At 36.9% G+C, this 10,453-nt stretch overlaps 1 non-coding gene across 1 annotated transcript; it reads right to left on the bottom strand.

Moving 5' to 3' along the window:
• Positions 1-442: 442 nt before the first annotated feature.
• Positions 443-582, bottom strand: LOC124778139. Its single transcript, XR_007015854.1, has one exon. It is a non-coding gene; the product is annotated as a U4 spliceosomal RNA (small nuclear RNA).
• Positions 583-10,453: the final 9,871 nt, after the last annotated feature.

Here is a 10,453-nt window from a genome sequence, read left to right as displayed (position 1 = left end):
AAAGTCCACCACAAACTTGTGCACTTAAACACTATTCATACACAATTTTTTTTTTGTGTGTGTGGCTAGGGCCTCCCGTTGAGCAGACCGTTCGCCGGGTGCAAATCTTTCAATTTGACGCCACTGCGGCGAATTGCCCGTCGATGAGGATTAGATGATGACGATTAGGATAACACAACATCCAGTCCCTGAGAGGAGAAAATCTACAACCCAGCCGGGAATCGAACCCGGCCCTTTAGGATTGACATTCTGTCGCGCTGACCACGTTTTTTTTTTTTTTTTTTTTTTTTTTGCCGTTATTGATCGTTGTGTTTGGTCGTTGCGGACGTCACAAGACATCCTGTTCAAGTTCGGTGGTTGATCCTTCCACTCAGTTTTTTATTGCAGAGACCAACCGGCTCTCTGACCGAACACGCTGAGCTACCGTGCCGGCTTTTTTACACCCCTTCAGGGGCTGCCAAAAATTGCCACAGAGACGGTATTTCACGTCTCTCTGGCGGGGTATTGGTAAAAGTTTTCAACTAGTAATAATCGCACCTCAGTTATACTTCATTGGTTACGATATTGCCGCCGCGCAAAGATTGGCACTCAGCTACCGGGGCGAACATTCCTACACAATGAGAACACAACACAAACTTAACAGAAATGCTGATATAACTCATATACAGAAACAAACGGACGCACAGAACTGGGAACTCCTCAAGAAATAATGAATAACACTAGGTTACCAAAGTAACAACTCAGTACAGAAATGTATGAAGAAAGGTGATGATACTGACATACATAAGAAGTCGGGCACTTAGCAACTTCGTTGTAACAGTTGTGATGCCCTGTAGTCAGCAGATATTAGCAGAAATAGGGTATAAAATGTAAAAGAGCATGGAAATTTTGTCACCAACCATTCAAAACTTTTAGAAAAAATCCGACTAGGAAAGCATGATCCCACCACAATGGAAACAGACGTGAAAATGTGACAAGACACATCTCCCAACCTACAAGAAAATTTCCGAATCCAAGGGGCAATCACAGGAAAGAAACACATAATAGATTACCAATCATATATTAGCAACCAAACTTTATTTAAACTAATAAAACATACAATAGATAAATATTGACCACTGAAGAGCAATAGCAGACCCTCTCAGACCACCAAAAGAAAAGAAAAGCGATCGCATCTCTCATTATCAAAACAAAATATACTTGATGGCAGCTAGCAGTGGACCTAAAAAACGCTGAGACATAAATGTATTTTGGGTCAGTGAAAGTGCTGTGTGCAAAAAACTTGCATATTTATGGGGAAGATAATAGTAATTATTATAACGTTTAATAATATTTAATAGTTTGAGAACTGTGCACAATCCCAGTAAACAGAATTGTAAGAAACACAAAATAATTACAGTGACTATTGTAGAAACTTTGAAATAAAATGAAACGAATATGGTCCCGATCAGTCTGTTAACAGTAGCAAGACAAAATTCTTTCCGCAGCCATATGTGTGTTAGTGAAAGCAATACGTTACTCATGTTCTTTCTTCTTAAATCGTCAGCACTTCCATGCAGCTGAATTCAGCTTTCCTCTTTAAGGAATTTTGTTGAAGTACGGGGTGAATGTCTGTAAGATTGTAGCCGCTTTTTAATCCACACTTTGTTTATCGAAATATAAAAGAAACTGCAGACAGTGCGAGGTCATTAGACTCCAAAACGGAAACAATTATGCTAGATGAGGTCTTTCAGTTGATTACAAATGCACACAGGCGTGTGAGACGCTCCCTGGACCCTTCTAACAGAGACCAGGCACGAGCAATGTTGTGCGGCAGACAAGGGACTATGGCAGCGGTAGTTACACGGCTCCAGCTTCACTGATTCTGGCCTACACACCACACAACATCACGGCAAGCTCTCCGTTCTCGTTCACTGTCGGGTCCTGACTTCTTCCGCTAAGCGGTTCAGCAGTGGTACTTCCACGTCTAACTGTTAGGATGTGTTCATCTTTCACGCCTTTGCCGATGCTCTTTAGACAGAAAACTTGTAAAAAAAACTTAAAGAAACAAACGACGGACAAGACACCGAAAATGGCAGTTGGAATAACGTTGTCTTACGAAATTATAGTAACACTAAACGAAAAAGTGCGGCTTTCAACCGTTTTCCCATAAGACGGAAAACTGCGTGATAGTCAAGTAATGAATTAGATGTTCTGTTGTAAGGACCTTTTAACTTTACAGTAAAATATTTATGTGGACTGCTTTATGTCTAAAAACAAATATGTGAAAACGAAAAGTAATGTATGAGGGGGAGTTGGAAAATAAGTTTCCCCTGTCGACTGTGGGCAATTTGTGTGATATGGGCGAAAGACGACACGGCAGGTGAACGCGCATTGGGTAGAGGTAGACCGCGATCAAGAAGATGACACTGTCGCAGTGCCTGCTCAAAGCGGAGGTCAGCAGCTCGGTCTTTTCCCGGAGCTATGGAGAGAAGGTGCGTTTAGGAGTCGTGGTCAGAGACGGAAGTGAGAGCTGTTATCCGCTATGAATGGGCACGTGGAGTATCAGGCACAGAAATTCATAACCGCCTTGTTGAGGTGTATGGGTTGTAACCTCCCCACAAAATAAATCTAATGACAATAAAACTGTGAAATACGCAATCTGACTCTAATGTAAATCCTTCAAAAAAAATTAAAGTCCATTCAGTGATAAGGAAATTCAATTAAACCGAAACATCGGTCTTTGGCCCTGTGTAAAACAATCAGAGTTAAAGTCTTACCTCAGAATAAATGGATGTCACATTTCTGCTCTTGTTGTTGCGCACCGCTTGGAGGAACTGCATTGCAAATAATAATATTCTCTTTTTTTTGTGATTCTAGTGAAATTTTTCTTCAAAAGAAGTGGAATGAAATGGGAAGTGCAACGAGATCTTTAGTTCAATAAAAAATTAAATTTTTGAAAAAATGCTTTTGAAATAAAAATTATTATTGGGGAACTTGTTGGAGAATAATTACAATAAATAAAATTTTTCATTATCTAATAATTATATTAATTAACAGTATACCTTATTCACCATCTTGACCAGTGTTGCCGACCGCCTACATCACACAACCGCACTGGGCTGCTACTACTGACCGACCGCTCTGCATGACGACTATTAGCGTACTGCACGCGACGACTACTGACAGAGTACTGCTCTCAACTAGACAGAGCTACAGACTCGCAACGACTACAGACAGAGTACTGCTCTGCATAGCGACAACTAGCGAACTGCTCGCAACACTCGCGCGGTCAAGCGCATACTCTCTGGTCACAGATGCTACAATGCCTCGCCATCGCTGCTGCGTTACATACGTGTTTCATAACCCTCCACTGGGGGGGCAAAAATTTGGCAGCGATGGTGAGTCATTTGGACTTGCCAATCGCGGCAAAATTTTTAATTAACTAATAAACTTCTACAATTTACAGAATAATTAGATGTAGTACATAAAGTAAATGTTGTGCACACGCACTAAGTACAAAATACAAAGACAAAATGTGAGTACAAAACATAGTAGCAAATCAGAAAAATGTATATACAAATTATTTGACAGAAAACAAAGTGCACAGGCACTGAAAATTCTTTAGCATATTCAGAACAAATAAACAGACTGGCAAAAAATATTATGTTGACAAGTGACATGAGTGCACATGCACTGCAGTTGAGAACATATCAGTAATTGATGAAATGTATGTACAATTAGTAACAAATGGCATAAGTGCATTCGCATTAAAGTATTGAATATACAGAATAGTAGAAAACATATTGAAAAATGAGATAAGTGTACAGGCACTGAAGTTCAATAGAAAACATATTAACGCCTAACATAAGTGCACATGCACTGTAGTTCAGAACATATCATTACAATAAAATGTATATACAATATAAAAGACAAGAGTGTACATATACTGTACTTCAGAACAAATCAAAAAAAATGTCTTTAGTATTTTCGCAATAAATAAACATAATGGCAAAAAAAATCATGTCCAAAGTGCACACGCACTGAAAAATGTCTTTAGCATTTTCACAACAAATAAACATAATGGCAAACATCATGTCGACCAGTGACATAATTGTACTCGCACTGGAGTTCAGCGAATCTAAAAAAAAATGTATAACCTACGAACAGAAATGATGTTACAAAAAAAACGATTTTCATTATGTGACAAGAATTAGGATAGGAAAGGGAAGGATTGCATCATGGTTGTAGCACTTTAGATTGCACACAGCTGCTCTGAAAGTCCATATCTTTCCACAGAAGTACAACACCAAGTGACACAACTTGAAGTTATTTTCCCATCAGAATTTATCAGTGTAGCCAAGACACTGAACTGTCGTAGTAATGTTCCATGTTTTCATTTTGGCAGTACATTAGGTACACCAAACAGTGCGACCATAATAACATCTTCATCGCTCACGGTGGTGGACAGCATGTCGTGTCAACACCACGCTCTTACAAGGCGCACCAACGTAGAATTAGTGCAAAACCAAAGATAGTGCTCCATGATCACTAGGATAAACAGGACAAATGGACATTGCAATAATTCAGGGTAGTCAGCTTATGAGGTGAAGGACATCAAGTCACATAATATTGACAATTAGAGACTTAATTAGTTTGTGGCATTCATAGCCCAGTTATTGAACATTTCTGTACCAAGTATGTAGTATTACAGAAAAATGTTCATTAATTGTTTTACATGGAATCAGTAGCCTTCTTTTCCTGGTTACAAAGCATTATTAAATAATCGCATTCTTTTCAGTTACAGAGTGTAATTAAGAATCATTAACCTTCTCCTAATTACAGTTAATTAATCGTTTGTCATTCCAATAATAATCATTAGCCTTTTCCTAATTACAGTTAATTAATCATTTGTCGTTAATTAATCATTTGTCTAATTACAGTTAATTAATCATTTGTCGTTAATTAATCATTTGTCATTCCAATAGTAAGAATTATTAGTCTTCTCCTAATTACAAAGCATTATTAAACAGTACCATAGTTAATTAATTATGTGTCATTCCAATCTATTAAGAATCACTAGCTGGCATCATGGGTAATCGTATTACAATAAACAGTGGCGGTCCTTGGCCAGTTACAAAGTATATTTAGTATGACAGAATAATGTTCATCAGAAGTCTTAGGTTGAAAAGGAGAGTCAATTATTGGCCTAGCATTAACATAATACATTGAGTGATACAAATTATTGGCACTCATTGGCCATTAACCAAAACATGAAAACTCAACATGGGAAAAAAAAGGGCTAACTAATGGCATAATTAATAACAATTCTTCAAGTGACATTAATTATTGGCACTCAGTGGCCAGCAAGTATTGAATAGAATCATCATTCAGTATTATTCAGATTATTACGAAGTCATTATTAAAAATCAGTTAATTACAGTCATAGCATTAATAATCACAGGCATTATAAGTAGTCTCATTACAATAAACAGTGGCAGTTATTAACTAGTGACAAAGCATTATTAAATATATATACTTTTTTTTGTCTCATTAAGAAGTCCTTACTCAAGTAACATACTATTCAGAGCTGATCAGCATTACTCAGAACTTTCTCAAACTAGTGACATTATGTGGGACTGGTAATACATTTTTTTTTGTTAGCAATGCATTGCGTTGGGATCGATAATTAATTGCTGAGGCATAACACTATTTGTTTTTGACCTATTGCTGCAAAATAGGTAACGTCATTCGTCATGAATCAGCTGTAGCAAGGTTATGTAACAAGGCAGTATATGTGATCACATTTATAAATGATAAACACAAATGGGTAAAAAATAAAATGCAAGTACAAGAACAGGTATAATAACTAACAGGCTTAGTAAGTATCATGAAAAACTTCTCCTGAAAAAATATACAAAATGGATTATTGACCTGAAAGAAGAAACGCACACTATGCTGAAAAGTAGTGAACTTCGAATTAACAGGTAGTGAAATGTGTATAAATTGTGTTCCATAGCTGTCCTTTCCAAAACTTTCTGTCATCCTACTATGCAATGTAACACCTGCTGTCAAAACAAACTGCAACAAATACTTAAATAACTACGTAGCATAAATACATAACTTCAACATTATCCTCATCTGTAAAGAAAAAACTTCATTATCAATACCATCATAACTTCATTATCATCATCACCTGTAAAGAAAAACTTCATTATTCATAATACCATATCCTTCATCATTATTCATCAGTATTCATTATCATCTGCAAAAAAATCACTTCATTATTCATTATACAACTATTCCTTATCTCTAGCATATTTCATCACTAAAAACTAAGATGTGTAGTTCTCTCTGACAGCCTGCATCAATCACCTTGTATTCTGAAAGAAAAAATTAGTTAAGACTGCTATTCTACGATGAGTATAGTATATTCTTGTTAATGCCTGCCAATCCTGATCCATTTACTCTTCCTCATAAAGTTATTGCATCTCCTTTCGTTTATTCCGTAGGTGAAATTCCCATTTCTGTTGAATTTATTTCTTACATGCATCATTTCTTTCTGAAATTCATGAACAAAGATTAATGTCTTGCATTTAAATCCTATACCCACTAAATAATGACTGGTTTATGGTGACACAATTAACCATACAGCATAACATGACAGAAAAGTAATATGTCAAAGACATTGACAGTGTTCAGATGCAAAAATGTACACAGAATAATACAATGCAGAGATGTCATAGGGCAAAAAAAAATGTCAAAGTCAACTGGTGTGTGTTATATCTTAGCTATTTCACAATGCATACAAACAAAACATGTAAACAATCGTACATAAAAAGACAAAAATGTGACGTTCGTTGTGTTCAGCTTTATGTAGTGTAATTAATCAAGGCGAGAATTAAAGACTTTAATAAAAAAATGTAATGAAATTAATATGTCATTAGCTAACATTGCATAATTAGTCATAAAATACGTAAGTTCGTCTGGAAAAGTATGCACGGTCTGATGTGTAACGACAAGAAAAGCGACCTGCTAACCTTACCTTGCCGGACACTTGCCAAGAAAAAATACGATAATCATCAGTAATTGGTCAGGTGAAATAATTGCATTAGTAAATGGCATCATAGTGTGTTGAATCATACAGTGGTTTCACTCAATAAACGGTTTAATGTTTGAGATATGGTGATTGCCTTTCGATTTTCTGGTTCTCAAAGTTTCGACGTGTACAACATTGGGGTGAGGGATGCTGCGAATCCGATATGGACCTGCGTATAGAAGTTCAAATTTACTGCACTTACCTTTTAATTTGCTGGATAAATAGTGTGTACGTACTAGTATCTTCTGTCCAACGTGAAAGACGCGGCGTGTACAAACCTGTTTTTGCTGTCTTCTCCGGCGCTCTGCGGCACGTTTGATGTTGTTCAGCGCAATGTCAATTATTTCGTGGTGTCGTAATCGACGAGATGTAGGAAATGTTATTAATTCTTTAATTTTGTTAGGTGGTTCAGCATTTTTCAATATAACAGACGGAGATAGCATAGTGGATTCATTTGGAATGGAATTAATTACATCTTGGAATGAGAATATGTGTGTGTCCCAATCAATATGTCTTTTGTGGCAGTATATTCGGCACAGTTTACCAATTTCTTTCATTAATCTTTCACAGGGGTTCGAAGAAGCGTGGTACTTGGATATATAGATCGGAGAAATGTTTCTGGCTCGTAACATGCGTGTCCATACGCTACTACGAAATTGAGATCCATTGTCAGAAATTAGTTTCATTATATGCCCTACATGAGATAGAAAATGTTTTACAAATGCTTTTGAAACAGTTTGAGCAGTAGCTTTGCGTAACGGAGTGAAAGTAACAAATTTTGAAGTGAGCTCAACAGCGACAAAGATGTAGCAAAAACCTCTGTTAGTTCTGGGAATCGGACCAAAAATATCTACTGCGGCCATATGTCTTAATTTAACAGGTATAATGGGATATAAAGGAGGAATATGTGAAGTGGTGTCTGATTTAGCTTTCTGGCAAATTTTACAAGACGCTAAAACTCGTCGTATACGTTTCTCCATGTTGGTAAAATAACAGTTCTGTCTCAGTATAAGAAAACATTTTCGTGCTCCGTAATGTGCGTAACTTAAATGAGTGTACCAAATTAATTTGTTAACCAGTTCGTCAGGAATGCATAATAACCAATTGTTGCTGTCAGGATGAGAGCGGCGAAACAGAATGTCATTGCGCACAGTGTAGTGGTTCCTAATCGTAACATTTTTTCTATCTTGCCAAAGGTGTTTAATTTCTTTCCACACATTGTCTTTATTTTGCTCCTGTGCTATGTCTTGTAATGACGATGAAATAAAATTTTCAAATGCTACTTGCTGAATGTACATGACACTGAAATTTGTTTTGCAGAAGTTGGTTGCTATGTCTTGCTGATTGTTGCTGAGAGAACGCGATAGTGCGTCTGCTATAACATTTTGTGTACCGGGAATGTGAACTATTGTAAAATTAAATTCTTGTAAATATAGTTTCCATCTACTTAACCTGTCGTGAGTAAATTTAGCCGAAAGTAAAAATTGTATAGCTCTATGGTCTGTGTAAACGGTGGTATGTCTGCCGTAAAGAAAATGCCTAAATCTCGTAAAAGCCCATACAACACATAATGTTTCAAGTTCTGTAACGGAGTAATTTCGTTCAGCAGGTGACAAAATGCGACTTGCAAATGCGATGTTTTTAATTACTGTTGGGCCTTCTTCTTCAATTTCCTGGAAAATGTGTACGCCTAAAGCGGTATTGGAACTGTCGGTGGCAATGGAAAAATTTCTGGTAAGATCTGGGTGCGATAAAAGTGGAGCATTCAACAGAGCATGTTTCAGGTTCATGAATTCAGAATGTGCTTGCTTATCCCAAGACCAAATAGTGTTTTTACCTGTTAATTGGCATAGTCTAGGCGTGTCTAAAGCAGAATGGTGAATAAATTTACGAAAAAAGTTAATTAAGCCCAAAAAACTGCGTAATTGTCTCTTCGTCGTAGGAACACTAATGTCACGTAGAGCCTGAAGTTTTTCCGGATCAGGTGCAATGCCTTCTGCTGAAATTACGTGTCCAAGAAATTTTATAGAAGTTTTGCCAAAATGCGACTTACTAAGATTAACTGTAAGTCCTTGTGCATGAAAAGTTTGTAACAGTTGTTCAAGAATCAGATTGTGTTCGGACCAGTTAGCTTCTGCGATAAGAATGTCGTCTACATACGTCGTGATTCTGTCTTTAAGCTCTGTCGGAAGTATTGTGTTCAAACCGCGAATAAAAGCTGCAGAAGAAATAGTTAAGCCGAATGGTAATTTGCAAAATTGATAACAGTCGCCGAAACAGAGAAAAGCTGTATATTTTCTGCAATTTGGATGAAGTTGAATTTGCCAAAATCCCGATTTCAAATCTAATGTAGAATAAATAGCAGTACCATGAAATTTCTGTAAAAGTTCCTCTAGTGTCTGTGGTCGATCTGTTTCATTAATAATAATGTCATTAATGTGACGTGAATCAAGTACAAGGCGAAGTGAGCCATCTTTTTTCTTAACAATATGCAGCGGGTTTATGTACGGACTAACTGCTGGTTCAATAATTCCTTGATCAAGCATATCCTGCAATTCTTTTTTAACTTGTTCTCTGTGAATATATGGAATGGGATAATGCTTTGCTTTAAATGTGTCGTGCGGTTTGACTTGAAATTCATACATAAAGCCGGACATAGTACCAGGAATGTTGTCAAAAACTGGAGCTTGCTGTAAAAGAATTTTATGTAATTGCGTTCGTTCGTCATCTGTAGTTGCACTGCTTTGTCTAACTTTATCGGAAATCATTTGCATTACGTCGAAGTCAGCTTCGTCTGGAGTATTATAGTTGTGTACGTACGTATCCGTGAACAACGTGGGATTACATTCTATGTTACGTGTTGCGGAAATGACCTCTGTGCGGTTAATTGTTTGTTCTTCCGCAGATAAAGAGTGCTGAAATTCTAAAGCCAATTGTACATTTTCATCCTTTAACATTAAATAAGAATTCTGAAAATCGATAACTGCGTCGTGTTGTACCAGAAAATTCGTGCCTAAAATAATGTCTGTTGTCAATAAAGGAACAATCCAAAAATTAGAGTGGAAAGTATGACCTCCAATACAAAATGATAAATGCGTCTGTAATTTAACGTCTACTCCTTTACTCGGTACTGCTCCTTTCACTTTTGTTTTGCCTAATGGTAATGTCGGATACGTATTCTCTTTGTTGCACTCGTTGAAAGTCTCCTCATTTATTACTGATATAGGTGATCCCGAATCAATTACTGCCGAGAATTTCGATGAACCAATATTAATTTCGATGACAGGATGTGAAATGGTTTTCTGAATAACTGGTCTTTCCTGCAAGAGAGTGTCTCTGATGTCGTCAAAAGTAATTACATTTTCGTGAACAACA

The sequence above is a fragment of the Schistocerca piceifrons genome, chromosome 2 (genome assembly GCF_021461385.2).
Source record: "Schistocerca piceifrons isolate TAMUIC-IGC-003096 chromosome 2, iqSchPice1.1, whole genome shotgun sequence".
NCBI lineage: Eukaryota > Metazoa > Arthropoda > Insecta > Orthoptera > Acrididae > Schistocerca > Schistocerca piceifrons.
The sequence above is the reverse complement of the archived record's forward strand: the minus strand, read 5'-3'. Positions and strand labels throughout refer to the sequence as shown.